Source organism: Schistocerca cancellata, chromosome 4 (assembly GCF_023864275.1).
Source record: "Schistocerca cancellata isolate TAMUIC-IGC-003103 chromosome 4, iqSchCanc2.1, whole genome shotgun sequence".
Taxonomy (NCBI): domain Eukaryota; kingdom Metazoa; phylum Arthropoda; class Insecta; order Orthoptera; family Acrididae; genus Schistocerca; species Schistocerca cancellata.
This window is the reverse complement of record NC_064629.1, coordinates 472,623,728-472,638,947: the sequence shown is the minus strand read 5'-3', so window position 1 is coordinate 472,638,947 and position 15,220 is coordinate 472,623,728. Positions and strand designations below refer to the sequence as shown.

The following is a 15,220-nucleotide window of genomic DNA, read 5'->3' as shown; positions in this document are numbered from 1 at the left end:
TGTCGGTAGAACGCTGAATTCTCAAAGACAGTACGACCATAAACTTGTAGAGTGGGTATGTTGTGTCTAGGAATACCGCATACTCGGTTCTCTAAACAAACAAACAACTCGTATTAATGAGTTTTATTACAACAAGACAAATAAAAATACTTAACTTTGATCTGAGAATTCTTCTATTCCTTTATACATGATCATCCACAAGTACAATTACACAGATGTGTCGCAAGCAAGCAGAGACCGCTACTAACAACAGTCTGCCAACTGAACTGCAGTGACTGCTGATCTCAAACTGTGCCACGTAGAAACTGCTAAAGAAGAAGCTACGATGCGTTGGCTAGCGAAGTGGCTAACGTTGAAGCTGCTATCGAAGTGGGTCGCCACGAATATTTATATTTTTTTTTTTAATGTGGAGGTGACAATACAACGTCACCAGTGGATCAGGGTCTTACTACGAGTATCTTGGTGGATCGTAAAACTGTTCCATCCGACAATGATTTCATCCCAGAGACATCACTGGAGTACACATTGAAGATGTGGCGATGGGTCTTTAAGTCCCATATGTAATGGAAAACTTCTTCTAGCATTGCCTTTTTTTAACAGAAATGAACGATACCATGTATCATACTGATTCTTGTGTAGGTGAACATTCTCTGCTGCTTCACTGAAACAATTTCATTTGATTTTGTATACGATGTATTATATTTCAGGCTATGTTGTTGGAACGACACCAGGTCACTATCGAGTCCACCTGCGTGCTAACAAGGGAACCTCCCCATCGCACCCCCCTCAGATTTAGTTACAAGTTGGCATAGTGGATAGGATTTGAAAAACTGAACACAAATCAATCGAGAAAACAGGAAGAAGTTGTTAAATGAAACAACAAGTTCACTGTTACCAGTCACCGTTTTATTTTATTTCCACGACGCGTTTCGAAGGTTTAAACCTCCATCATCGGGTGGATTTACATTAGTAAGTATTACATTTGTGTGTGTGTATTGTGTTACGATTTTTGGAGGAACTTGTGGCACTGCCTAGTGGAGAAACGAAACGCTATTTCAGAATATGGTTTAGGATTAATTTTGACAAAAAAATTAAACTGATATCTAATGGTAAACATTAAATAAGTAAACTACAGTACCTTCAGTGATCACAAGTTCCTTTTGCTGTCGTAACACATCACATGTATACTGCCACATTTGTAAACAAATATGGCGTCTGGAATCAGCTGGGTGCAAGGTTCGTATAGCAGAAGTGAAGACATAATCGCAAAGTGCAAAGAATATACATCATAACAATATTATTACAGAATAATTGCTTTAAGCATTTAGCGGTGTTTGTTTATGTGTGTGTACTTCAGGTGGTATATAAATCCAATTCTGACAAGTTAAAACAGCAAACATTCGTACTCGTTTGTACAATCACGTGAAATGTTAAAATGGCTTAAACTTCATACTTATTGATAACAATTAGGTGAAATGTTACAGACTATAATTACAATGATCATATTGGCTACAACAGTAAACTCATACATACATTACACTCTTTGATTGGGGTTAATAAACAGATGTGAAGTGAGGGGGTGGAGTCAGAAGGAGAGGTAGAGAGAGAGAGAAAGTGTGTGTGTGTGTGTGTGTGTGTGTGTGTGTGTGAGTGAAAGGGGGGAGAGGGGGAGAGGGGGAGAGGGGGAGAGGGAGAGAGGGAGGGAGAGAGAGAGAGAGAGCGAGAGAGAGAGAGAGAGAGAGAGAGAGAGAGAGGGAGAGAGGTAAGAGTGATTATATGGGAGGAAACATTTACATGGCAAGGAGTCTTAAGATTGCATGTTGCATATATTACCTGCCTAAAGGTTGGGGTAATACATTGGTTAATGCTATAAACTATGCAGATAGATATCCATTTGTGCCAGTAGTTGATGAACATACAGTTTTAAGATGTATATTCTTTGCACTTTGCGATTATGTCTTCACTTCTGCTATACGAACCTTGCACCCAGCTGATTCCAGACGCCATATTTGTTTACAAATGTGGCAGTATACATGTGATGTGTTACGACAGCAAAAGGAACTTGTGATCACTGAAGGTACTGTAGTTTACTTATTTAATGTTTACCATTAGATATCAGTTTAATTTTTTTGTCAAAATTAATCCTAAACCATATTCTGAAATAGCGTTTCGTTTCTCCACTAGGCAGTGCCACAAGTTCCTCCAAAAATCGTAACACAATACACACACACAAATGTAATACTTACTAATGTAAATCCACCCGATGATGGAGGTTTAAACCTTCGAAACGCGTCGTGGAAATAAAATAAAACGGTGACTGGTAACAGTGAACTTGTTGTTTCATTTAATGTCAGTAACAGTCACGGTAAAGCCTAACCTAAAAATGTTCGCATTTAAAGGAAGAAGTTGTGTGGAACTATGAAAAAAATAAGCAAAATATTCAAACTGAGTAGTCAAAGCGCAGGATAGGCAACATCAAGGATAGTGTAAGTTCAGGAGCGCCGTGATTCCGTGGTTAACGTGAGCAGCTGCGGAACGAGAGGTACTCGGTTCAAGTCTTCCCTCGAGTGAAAAGTTTATTTTCTTTATTTTCGCAAAGTTATGGTCTGTCCGTTCGTTCATTGACGTCTCTGTTCACTGTAATAAGTTTAGTGTCTGTGTTTTGCGACCGCACCGCAAAACCGTGCGATTAGTAGACGAAAGGACGTGCCTCTCCAAATGGGAACCGAAAACATTTGATCGCAAGGTCATAGGTCAACCGATTCCTGGTGACGGCATGTGCGTCACATAACAGGAATATATTGTCGACCCACCTAACTTGTACACTTGGCGAATGGGTAAAAAGATTCTTCTACCACGCCCGATTTAGGTCTTCTTGTGGATGTGATAATCACCCCCAAAAAAGTGATGAAAACATAAGAGTTTGTCACATAAACTGCAACAAATGAGTGCGACAGTTTCACAGTTTTCCCGGTGCTCTGTCAAAACATATGTTTTTAACGTTTTCAAATTTTTCCGTGTGTAGACCGACAAATCCTGCATATGTCCAAGCAAATCCGAACATGTCCTGGAATTTTGGAGAGCGAAGTTGATTACGTGTGAGTGCCTGAACTTTGATAATTGTCTGAAAATAAAAAAAATTAAACTTTTCACTAGAGGGAAGACTTGAACCTAGGACCTCTCGTTCCGCAGCTGCTCACACTAACCATGCCGGCACGGTAGCTCAGCGTGTTCGGTCAGAGGGTTAGCTGCCCTCTGTAATAAAAAAAACTGAGTTAATCGATCAACAACGAACTTAAACGGATCTCTTACGACGTCCGCCCCGAGCAGATGCAACGAACGAAAGCGAACAAAATGAGATTAAAAAAAAAAAAAAATCACGGGACCACGGCGCTCCTGACCTTATACTACCCTTGATGTTGCCTATCTTGCGCATGGACTACTCAGTTTGTATGTTTTGCTTATTTTCTTCATAGTTCCACACAACTTCTTCCAGTTTTCTCGATTGATCTGTGTTCAGTTTTTCAAGGCCTATCCACTGTGTCAACTTATAACTAAATCTGAAGGGGGTGCGATGGGGAGGTTCCCTCGTAAGTAACCAAGAAGGTTCTATTATGGAGGAAGGTATCCACGAAGTTGACATAGATATTGATGATAGTCGTCTGAGTCAGCATTTGGTACACAAGATTGTCCTGCCAAATCTTGTCATACACGTTTTGCAGAACCAAGAAAATCGCTGGCGTTGACATGGTGGAGTTAAAGCCCTTGCTGACATGTTCTGTGACGCTAAGGACTTGGAGTTCAGCTGATAGGTGGGAAGTGAACCCAAACTGTTCCGGACGGATTGTCCCAGCTGCCGACAGAGGAAGGTCGAGACAACGTGATCGCGAGATGGGCGTGAGTATCGTATCATCGTAACATAGCGGTAGGCTACAAATTTACACGGGACTAAACTGGACATAAGCGGTTACGGAACCAGGCCAGTAATGGTCATTGTGCGATGACTGCCATTACGAAAGATGTGTTGAACAAACTTGCTGATGGAATGTACATTTTTTTAAATAAAGTGGTAGTTCCAGTTGGGAGATATATAAGATAAGCCCTTCTGTGATTACTAAATACCTACAGAATGTACCTTCAAAATTCGAGACGTGATAGTATTTAGTTAGTCGAACCGCTTCGTTAATGTAACATTTTTAATAAAGTTACTTGTTTTCTGCGTCTGTTAACTACGCACAATATTATTTTCGCGAAACACAGTGCGGCGGCGCGGTTCTTTCCGTCCCTTTACGACGAGCCTGCACCTACCTGTGCACATTGTCTCAGCAGCTCATCAGTAGGAAAGCCGAGCGAAACCTACCGTACTTCGACGTGAACCAGGCTGCAATTTAAGTCACTTAATCCACGTTTCGGGAGAAAGATTGGAAATTTTGTCCTCAATTAATATATTCTGAAACTTAGGTGAACAAGTGTCACTGCCAAGCCCGTGCTAGTCTTAACAGTCACTCACAATCCCTTTCACTCACGTTAGAAGTTTATGGTGTTCCGTTTCCCGAAAACGTAATAGCTACAAAAATACTGATTGTTTTTGATTGAGAATGCTCGTCAAATATCAAGTCTGTCGGTACCTAATGTAGTCACAGTTTTTAGCCACCGACCTGCTCAATACGCCACGCGGAATATGTGTCTTTTCTCGTCACAAAATTCACTTAAAAATTCCGAAATTTCTACACACACATCGGAATAATTATTCCGTCACTTTCCAACACTTTTGATGTATGAAACACTGCTAGATCCGGCAACTTATCGTTTCCATCCGAACTACTACTACACACGTCCGATCTGTTTCATGGCTAGGCTTCGACTCCTCTCTAGAATACTCTAAGTCTTCTCTACCAGCAGAGAAAGGCGCACGAAGAATATTGCTTTACCATTGGTCAGTTTACTCAACAGCCAATAGCAAAACAACATTCTCCCGCGTCAATCCGCGCTTTTCCTCAATAACCAATCGCAAAATAGTAAACCTTACGACTGCACTTTATACCGACGTAATTATCTAATATACTGATGTTTTGCGTATGCATAAAGTTATTTACTATTGTTATTTATACCTGAATTAACTTTCCATTTACTATAAATTTACTTTACAAAACTATTCTACAAAAATCCCCTATGTCCATATCCATACTTCTTCGAAATGTTCCCACACTAAATCCTACTACATAACTCGTTAAACAATTATCTTCATATTAACCTTAATTCACACTCAAGCATCATTCATACTGCTAAAACACATTTATAACATTTTACATACAAAAAAAACATAACACTTTATGAAAATACTAGAACAGTTTATGAAGAACATTCTATTACTTTAGTGCACTCTAGGGGGCACAATCGAAACTAACATCACAGTCCCCTTATCCAATATTGTCTTCTATCGGCTGACACATAAACTACGTGCGCATCCAGTCTCGCATCACCATCTGTCACTCTCCAGCTCTGAGACACATCTCCGATCTCCCACTTAACCGCCTCCAAGGTAGGATCGTTATACTGCGCTACGCCTCAATACATAGACGTGTTTGTTACGACTGTTTCATGTGGTTCTTGAAAGAGATACATACCTCGCAGTTGGTTATGATTAGTGCCAAAATGAAAATTGTGGAGCATTGTCTGTTAGTAAGGGAAACACAACTGGAATGAACAGAGAGAAATTTAAGGGTAACCAACACTTGTCAAGCGTTGCAGCTGCTAGTGCTGGTGAACTATCCATTAAGAACAAATGTGTTTTAATTTGTGCAACAGACCTCCGACCTTTTAACATTCTAAGTGGTGTGGAGGAGTCTTCAGTGTAGTTCAAGAGCAGATAAATGCACGAGCAAAATATGAACAGATCACTGCCCAAGAAGTACTGCCTCCCCCAAGGGCTGTAGCACAACTTTCTAAGGATTTGGGTGATCAAATCAGGAATGAACTTATTCCAGAAGTGAAGGACGCAATTATTAAAAACCATTGTTCAATGGCGTGCGGTCTGTGGACAGACAACTATTGTGAGATCCGTTTCTTAACTGTCCCGTCCAGCTGTATCGATCAATCGACGGACAAATGGAAACTAAAAAACAATGTACTTTTGACTACAAGGATTCCTGATATTGCCAAGACTGGTGAACATATCATTACGGAAATATATATGAACAAACAGCAAAGCTACAGATAACGTCGTCGGAATAAGACAGTTACATTCGATACACATTAGCGGGGTAACAGCAAGAATGCTCTAGAAGCACCCACACGTCTCCCACGCGTAATGTACTGTATTAATACAGTACGATGAGTTCACAGACCTTCCATCATGGTGGAAAACAAATACTTGTACCCTTTCGAAGTTCAGCAAACTCAGCAAACAAGTTTCTGTATAACTGCCAGTAGTGTCTCTGTGGAAGCAATTTTAGTAAAGAGGGGATGGTATTGACTCAAAGAAGAAGCTGTGTAGATTCCAAATGCGTTAATGGCATTCTCGTCATCCATAACAATAACAGAACTAAATCAAGCTAAATTTGAAGCGCGTAGGAGCAAAGACAACTGACAACTGGTTTCCAGAGACGTTGTGTATATAATCAAATTCAGTGTTGAGAAATGAAAGGTACTGAATGCACACTTACGCTGTGGATATCGCATAGTTCATATTAGGTCATCTTCATGTGGAAAATCATTTTCAGTCTCCATTTCCCGCTTCATTTCAAGGTTTCAAGATCTCTCTCATCACTGTTACGTAAGAGTTTCTGAGTAATCACAATCCGCCATTGATGATTCGACAGATAGCACAAATACAGGAAACCTTTGGCAGATTTACACTTACAGTTACGTGGTCTGGATTTATTCGAATGCTTCGATTCTGATTCGTTCGGTTGAATTGTGCCTTAAGTCTTCCAAAACGCATTCATTCCTACTTGCACAACAGTACGACATGTCATACGTACGTGTACCGTACTCTAGCGGCCATCATGAAAGCAGGCATCTTGTGGCCATCTCACAGTCTTACAACATTGCCAATTAGCGACAGCATCAAACTTAGTAAAAATTCCGAAAAAAATGTTAGACATCTCTATTTGGAGTCTACAATATGATGCAGTACTTTCTAAAAGATGATTCTTGCCAGTTACTATGAAAAAAATAACTAACTCTACAAGAAATTTTGAAGAAAAATAATTTTTTAATTCAACCTTTTGATAAAACAGAATCACTAACATATTTTGACTGAAAAAAATTATGAATATACTGAAAGTTTACAGACGCATGTGACACAAATTTTGTCGTGGTAACACAATAACACTCCGAGATAAAAAATACGATACCATAAAAAGTGCGAAACTGTAGGCCTATGTAACGAAAAATGTCGTCGCTGATGAATTTGCATTCTGTTGGATATTGCAGAATCGTCCAGCGAGAAAGTTGTTAAGAAGGCTGTAAAATTAATTTTGGTAACATCTGAGACATCATTACTGTATCGTGTAACCTATAAACACATTTTATTTGCGAGAAACATCGTGTGCAGCAGTGCGCGAGTACCCGTGTGCCACCGCCAGGATTTTAGTTCCGCCGGTTCGCCTTAGTGCGACCAAGAATAATCCCTACCTCCCGAATTTTTTTTTTTGCAGCGCTTACTCACCCTCCGTTACTGCGCTCATTACTCATATCGCTGATATAACGTACAGAAAAATAAATGTACGTACTTTTAAGCCACTACTTCCGCTGAAGTCTAGCGACATACATTTTTGCCTATGGTTTCGTGCAAGCCAAGTAAGCAATAAGTGCATTGTACACAAAACTTCGTTCTTACAGCTGCAATGTCTCTGCATTCCATTAGAAATTTTCCTCCAAAATTAAACGCTATGGATCAAAAACCAAGTGAGAAGAGAGGACAAACAACGGAGGTCTCTGAGCCAGAATAATTATTTTCACCGAGATCACCCTGTATTTTTCTGGCAGTCGGATACTGTCATCGGTATTGGTATCTAAATATAGCTCTACGCACTAACTTTTTGTCAGAATCGTCAAATTCCATAGATTTCCGTTATCAAAAAATGGTTCAAATGGCTCTGAGCACTATGGGACTTAACATCTGAGGTCATCAGTCCCCTAGAACTTGGAACTGCTTAAACCTAACTAACCTAAGGACATCACACACATCCATGCCCGAGGCAGGATTCGAACCTGTGACCGTAGCGGTCGCGTGGTTCCAGACTGAAGCGCCTAGAACCACTCGGCGACACCGGCCGGCTTCCGTTATCATTTATATGCCTTTCTTGGAGAATCAAAACACATGCTCACTTCTATAGATTCCACCGACGATACTGCATTGCCAAATACAATGGATTCAGATAAACCACATGATTTTGTTGTCATTTTATGAACTTACGCAGAGTATATATTATTACTATTATTAGTTGTTTCTTCATTTTTAGCCAGATCAGTAAAAAAAAACTTCAGTACATTCGATACGACAATTTTAGGTTGTTTTCTAATGTCTTTTTGCCCTCAACGCAGACCCTTGCGTTTACATTTCGTTCACTACCAAAAACACGCCAGTACAATGTTCTGCGGATGATTGAAATCACACGTGAACATACGATATCGTGCCGAAACACAGAAGTTTAAGCTGGCGCTGGCCTACTGCACTGTTAAGTTTATGTGCGGCAAAAAAGCTTGGAGACGGACGAATTACAGCGCTTAGCGCTTGTGCACTGTAGACAGCGAGAGTGACCTTGAGGTGCCTAGTGTCTTGAAGGCCAATCGAGAATATTTGTTAGTGGGAAAGCGGTACGCAGTACGACTGCGTGAGGGCGATGCGCCAGGCGAGAATGTCGAGTCGCCACGTTATCGAGACCGCATTCTCGGAAGACGATAATCTCTCAGGCAGCGTCCTCGCTGGGCAGTCTCGCTTACGACAACGAGCGGGAACACAGCGACAACCGACGCCCTCTAATGCTGGCAAGCATTGATGACACTCTGATAAAGACGGTTGCAAGGGGAAAGTAGTTGGTTGCAGAAGTAAACCCTGATGGGCAAAATGTACCGCTGTTGGCAGTAATTGTAACGTTAGATGATGTCCAAAGGAAATTAACCGCTGAAATAAATAAGTAAATTCTAAAGTGAAAACTGAAATCAACAAAGTAAATACCGATATGTAAACCCAAATAAATAAGATTACTGGAGCAGTAAATGCTCATTGTTTCCTCTGAAATGACGAGATTAAAAACTAAAGTAAAGCACGACTGTGGCGAATAGTCTACAAAATGAGACACAACTGAAAAAGATTGTTGCTGAGGTAGATTCTGATACTGTTGCGGTACGTGATAATTGTGACGAATGCCACAATTAATATCAGCAATCCCGGAAACGTTGCAAGGGAGTCAGAATGGTTTCTCACTCCCACAGAAGCGACAGATCTACATCTACATCTACATCCATACTCCGCAAACCACCTGACGGTGTGTGGCGGAGGGTACCCTGAGTACCTCTATCGGTTCTCCCTTCTATTCCAGTCTCGTATTGTTCGTGGAAAGAAGGATTGTCGGTATGCTTCTGTGTGGGCTCTAATCTCTCTGATTTTATCCTCATGGTCTCTTCGCGAGATATACGTAGGAGGGATCAATATACTGCTTGACTCTTCGGTGAAGGTATGTTCTCGAAGCTTTAACAAAAGCCCGTACCGAGCTACTGAGCGTCTCTCCTGCAGAGTCTTCCACTGGAGTTTATCTATCATCTCCGTAACGCTTTCGCGATTACTAAATGATCCTGTAACGAAGCGCGCTGCTCTCCGTTGGATCTTCTCTATCTCTTCTATCAACCCTATCTGGTACGGATCCCACACTGCTGAGCGGTATTCAAGCAGTGCGAACAAGCGTACTGCAACCTACTTCCTTTGTTTTCGGATTGCATTTCCTTAAGATTCTTCCAATGAGTCTCAATGACTAATAATGAGCTGACTAGCGTAAGTAACAACATCATTTTGGAACAGAGTAATAATTTTAAGGCTATGTGACAGAGCCGCGCGGGATTAGCCGAGCGGTCTAGGGCGCTGCAGTCATGGACTGTGCGGCTGGTCCCGGCGGAGGTTCGAGTCCTCCCTCGGGGATGGGTGTGTGTGTTTGTCCTTAGGATAATTTAGGTTAAGTATTGTGTAAGCTTAGAACCTTAGCAGTTAAGTCCCATAAGATTTCACGCACATTTGAACTTTTTTTTTTTTTTTGGCTATGTGACAGACATGGCTCAGGTGCTGGATGCAGAGCGATCAGAACGAGAATCATTTCAAAGACAACAGGTTGTGTATAATCAGACAGTGGCTGCACAAGTGATTAAAAATGTAGAAGCATTCTCGATGTTGTCACAAAAGTGTGTGTAGGCTTTGCCTGGTATTTCAACAGATACAGAGTTTGTTCGCTGTTGGAAAATTAACTATGAGGACTATTCTGAAAGTAAGGTGCGATGGGGTGCGAAATGGAAACCACAGTGAAAATCCGATGAAGCTTTGCACAGATGCACTGGGCAGTGCCTGTAGTATGCCCATAGGTCGCGTCACGTCGCTCTTTTCAGTTCTGATGAGCACACAGTGAGCATGTAAAGATGCTTAGAACCATAGTGTCTCCCACACAGTATGAGGGTCTGGTGTGAGATTTCGCCTGTCATGCAGCCCACATAACATAGCTCCCAAGCGTTTCCTTCTGCATGACAATTCTCGGTCGCCCTCTGCAGGGGCAATGAAGATACTCCTCCAGCGTTTTTGAAGGGAAGTGTTTGATCACACACAATAGAGCCCGTAATTGACTCTTCCTGAGTTTCATCTCCGCTCACATGAACCGCTGGCTATGAAGACAATGATCTGGTACAGACAACGAGCTGTAGACAAGCTTAGAGAATTGGCAGGAAGCGCAGGCGGCTGCCTTCTATGACGAGAGTATTGTAAAGTTGGTACACGCTACAGCTGCCTAAATCGGAGCGGCGACTATGTAGAGAAGTAACTGGAAGGTATAGCTAGCTGTTGCAAATAAAACATTGGTTTCCATTTTCTAATCGATCGGACCTTACTTTCCGAGTAGGCTTCGTAGCTTGATCTGAACAAAAATGGATGTTTTGCCTGTATCCAGGTCAGAGCAAGAACACAATTCTTTTGTGGTATGGCATGTACGACAGGTCACCAATAGATGTGCTAAAGAGATTTCTAGTACTTGTACATATCTAGCAGAATTTGAAGACAAGAATATTGGTCAGCAGAAATTCAAAGGGACTTCTGGTGCGGTAGACAATGTCAAGCAGGTCGCGGGACTATGAAGGAAATCTGCGAATTTTGGTGGAACCGAATAAAATATGTTGATCCTGGTATGGTTATCGAACTGTTTGCTGCTGCCATAGAACGAATATTGCCATCCTATATCCGTCGGAATTTTGTATTGGCACCTAGGGACAATTACGAGAGGTATGTGAAGTTCCTGGTACGGATTCAATGTCTGCATGTCAGAGAGAGTAGACAGCAAAACATATCACTACGACAAGGAGTCGAGTGGCCGGTATCACTTCTGCACGGCATAATGCCGTCACCTAATGCAAATAACGGGAGACAAATGCTGTGCAGTGAGCAGAAGGGATGCAGTATGCTAATCAGCATATTCATGCTGACCAGTTAAACTAAGCAGATTTATTGTGTAATTCGTTACTCATTTGGGAATTAGTCATGGGAATGTTTATGAAATAAATCTCATCAACGTGCCGTGCAAGGTCAGAGAGCAACTGTCTCCAAGGATTTATCATGACGTAGGAAACGAAATGATTGATATTTGAGTCATATGAGCGTACAACGAGATACGTTGCTATTTATCGTACATATTATTCTGTGAAGGTACTGTGGGGCGCAGTGGGATCGCCCTCACACTGCGCCACAGCATCAAGGAGGCACTAAAAATTTGCGTTAACTACGGGCAACACTCCACGTCGTCGGTGTCATAAAACTTTAAGAAATAGTTTGCCTCTTCTTTTTTACTCATTTGGGAGGAATGAAGGCAGCACATGTTTTGAATCCATACGAGTTGTGGTTTCTGCCCTTCAGAGGATAACCACAAATCTATATATTAGGTTACTGACTGGCTACTTTTGAAAATTGAAGCGGTCCAATCGATTTATCATTAACTTTATTATCCTGCATTTTATGTTCTTCTTCTATATTGCTTTCTTCTTTATTCAGACCATAAACATGAACTGATATAAAGAGATTCTTCCTCTCAAATTTCGGTATGTCTTGAACTTCAGTCTAGAATTTGATGCTATTGAAGCTATAGTGCTCTCAAACATTAGATGTATGGTATGTTCTTGTACGCTCTCTTTCTTCTTATAACTTATGTTGCAAGCCAAAAGCGACCATTCAAAGCAAAATTCGGCATCCTCATCTAAATTTTGGACATGCATACAGGCCTATGTAGAAGCAGTACCCTCTGGCAGAGGAATAAAACTGGACCTCACATTTAATGGGTAAGAACATGCGAATGTATGTCTAGGTGGAGTATATGACTCAGTGCTTTACCAGACCCGCTTTCTGCATTTTGCAAAACTGGGCCAATGTGACACCTGAGATAAAAGTTTTAAATCTCTCGGCAATTGAGGCGCCCATAATATCACACCAATACCCCTCCCCATCCAAATACCTCTTCAACACTCCTTCCCACCATATTCTGGGTGGGAGCCGGTACATGAGATCACAGAATAGAGCTGCACTACACTTACTGGAGGGATAGCACAGATCTGTAATGATTTTGAGGAGCTCCCTTTTCAAAATATTTAGGAAAGCGGTAGGGTTTCAGTAACCTACAGTAGGGCATCTGAGATCTTTTCCCCAAAAGTGCTGAAATCACAGAGTAGTTTAATGAAAAAAAAAGCACTCCGTCTTCAGGCCACAGGTGGCCCATCGGGACCATCCGACCGCCGTGTCATCCTCAGATGAGGAAGCGGATAGGAGAGGCGTGTGGTCAGCACACCGCTCTCCTGGTCGTTACGACCGGAGCCGCTACTGTTCGGTCGAGTAGCTCTTCAGTTGTCATCACGAGGCCGAGTGCACCCCGGAAAATGGCAACAGCACATGGTGGCCCGGATGGTCACCCATCCAAGTGCCGGCCACGCCCGACAGCGCTGAACTTCGATGATCTGACGGGAACCGGTATATCCACTGCGGCAAGGCCGTTGCCACAGAGTAGTTTAATAGATGGCATGCAAATAACGTGTTACTCGTTAACAGGGCAGTTGAGAGAACTGCTGCTAGCTGTAGGGTTACTGGGACGATGTCTAGGACGAGGTGAGTTTGATGGTCAGTGTGAGGTGACCATGCGATCAAAGGTCCATGGTACAGTGAACGCGTCGTCAGCAGCCCCAATCATAGGGAACGTAGCTTGTAAAGGCTGGGGTCGGTGTTGATGGAGAAAGTGTAAGCATCATCGATGGGTCAGGGCGTGGTGTTGTTGCTACAGGACCACCTCTGGACGATCCCTAAACTCCTGCAAAGAAGATGAAGAAACAGAACGACATTGGTGAACATTTTGTGTGTATAACGATCTGGAAACAATAGCGATATCCAAATGCCAACAATTATAATAATTTCTGCTAGTTCCATAGAAATTCGTCAGTGTTCGTATCATTAGATATGGGTCTTATCTCACTGTCTACTGGCGTACTGCCTCTTAGCATTGCATGCAGATCAAAATCCTCCTCATTCATCATGACGTTGTTACCGAGTGCACAAAAAAAACCACTCATATGCAATGCATGCAAGTGAGAATTACAGTAGAAGAAATATGTGTTGCTACTACTTACATATTTGCCCATCTATAACAGGTGTCAATCCATGTGAACTCGTACCAGGGAAAGGAGCGATGACCTAAGATGGGAGGAAGAAGTACGTGTCATTCTGTTTGATCTCGACAGCGTTGGTGTCAACCCATTCCGCCATGGCTACATTGTCCAAAAATGGTTCAAATGGCTCTGAGCACTATGGGACTTAACATCAGAGCACATCAGTCCCCTAGACTTAGAGCTACTTAAACCTACTAAGGACATCAGATACACCCATGCCCAAGGTAGGATTCGAACCTGGGACCGTAGCAGCAGCGCGGTTCCAGACTGAAGCTCCTAGAACGGCTCGGCCACTGGCTAAATTGTTATCAATAGCGACTAGGAACAAGAACACCTTATAAGCAATGCATGCAACCGCAAATTGTTATTTTAGAAGAATTTTCAGTTACTATATGCGTTGGCCCTCATCTACAGGGTGAGGCAGGTAAGTCACAACACCCCTTGTATCTCCTCAACCGTAATAGATCCAAAGATTCCGTTTGGACAGTGAATTACAGGGACAGGGCCTACTTGAATACACCAATTTCATGTTTCTGCTATTTTTATTACAGAGATGTGAGGCCATCTTTGGTTTTTTTTAAACGGAACCCTGTGCTAAAATTAGTGTAACATGATGGGTTTAAAAAGACGGTTTCAAATATGTGTATATCATAATATTTAAGCGAATAGGTTTTGAGACACAGATGTGTTCTCGTATCGTGTTCGTTCTTCGTAGCGGCGTTGTCCAATGCGACCTTTCCTGTTGTGTAGAGCACGTGGTAAACGTCACGAGTTTGTCCTTACACAAACACGCCCATTTACACGTCAATAGTAATACATACAGCGATATTTTGCGCAGAAAGTAACTGAGGATGTCGCGCAAATATTATTCAGTTATTTGACAACTGTGATACCAAAATAGTAGACAACATACAGTATCAAAATACTACAAGATGTTAATACATTTTAAGTAACAGAAATAAAAATGTAAATCACGAGGCCCGTATTGGTCACAATTATTTCGTACGTATTTGTTTTTTATTTGAAAATATTTACTATCGGTCACAATACGAAGAAAATACACGCAAAGATGCAAAATACGTACTGTACATGATACAAAACTTTTCTGAAGCATGTGTTCAAAATGCTTCCCCTCTGCTGCTATGCACATTTGTAGTCGCCGTTCGAATGGTTTGTGAACGGCTGCGAGGGTGTCACATGAGATATCAGCGCACGCTTCGATGATACGTTGCTTCATATCGTCTGGCGTAGTTGTTATTTGAGCATACACTTTATGTTCGATTGTTCCCCACAGAAAAAAATGAAGAGGGGTCAAATCATGAGA

The 15,220-nt window shown here is 41.8% G+C and overlaps 1 pseudogene; it reads right to left on the bottom strand.

Annotated features, from left to right (window-relative positions):
• Positions 1-13,117: 13,117 nt before the first annotated feature.
• On the bottom strand, positions 13,118-13,235 carry LOC126185693 (5S ribosomal RNA; annotated as a pseudogene).
• Positions 13,236-15,220: the final 1,985 nt, after the last annotated feature.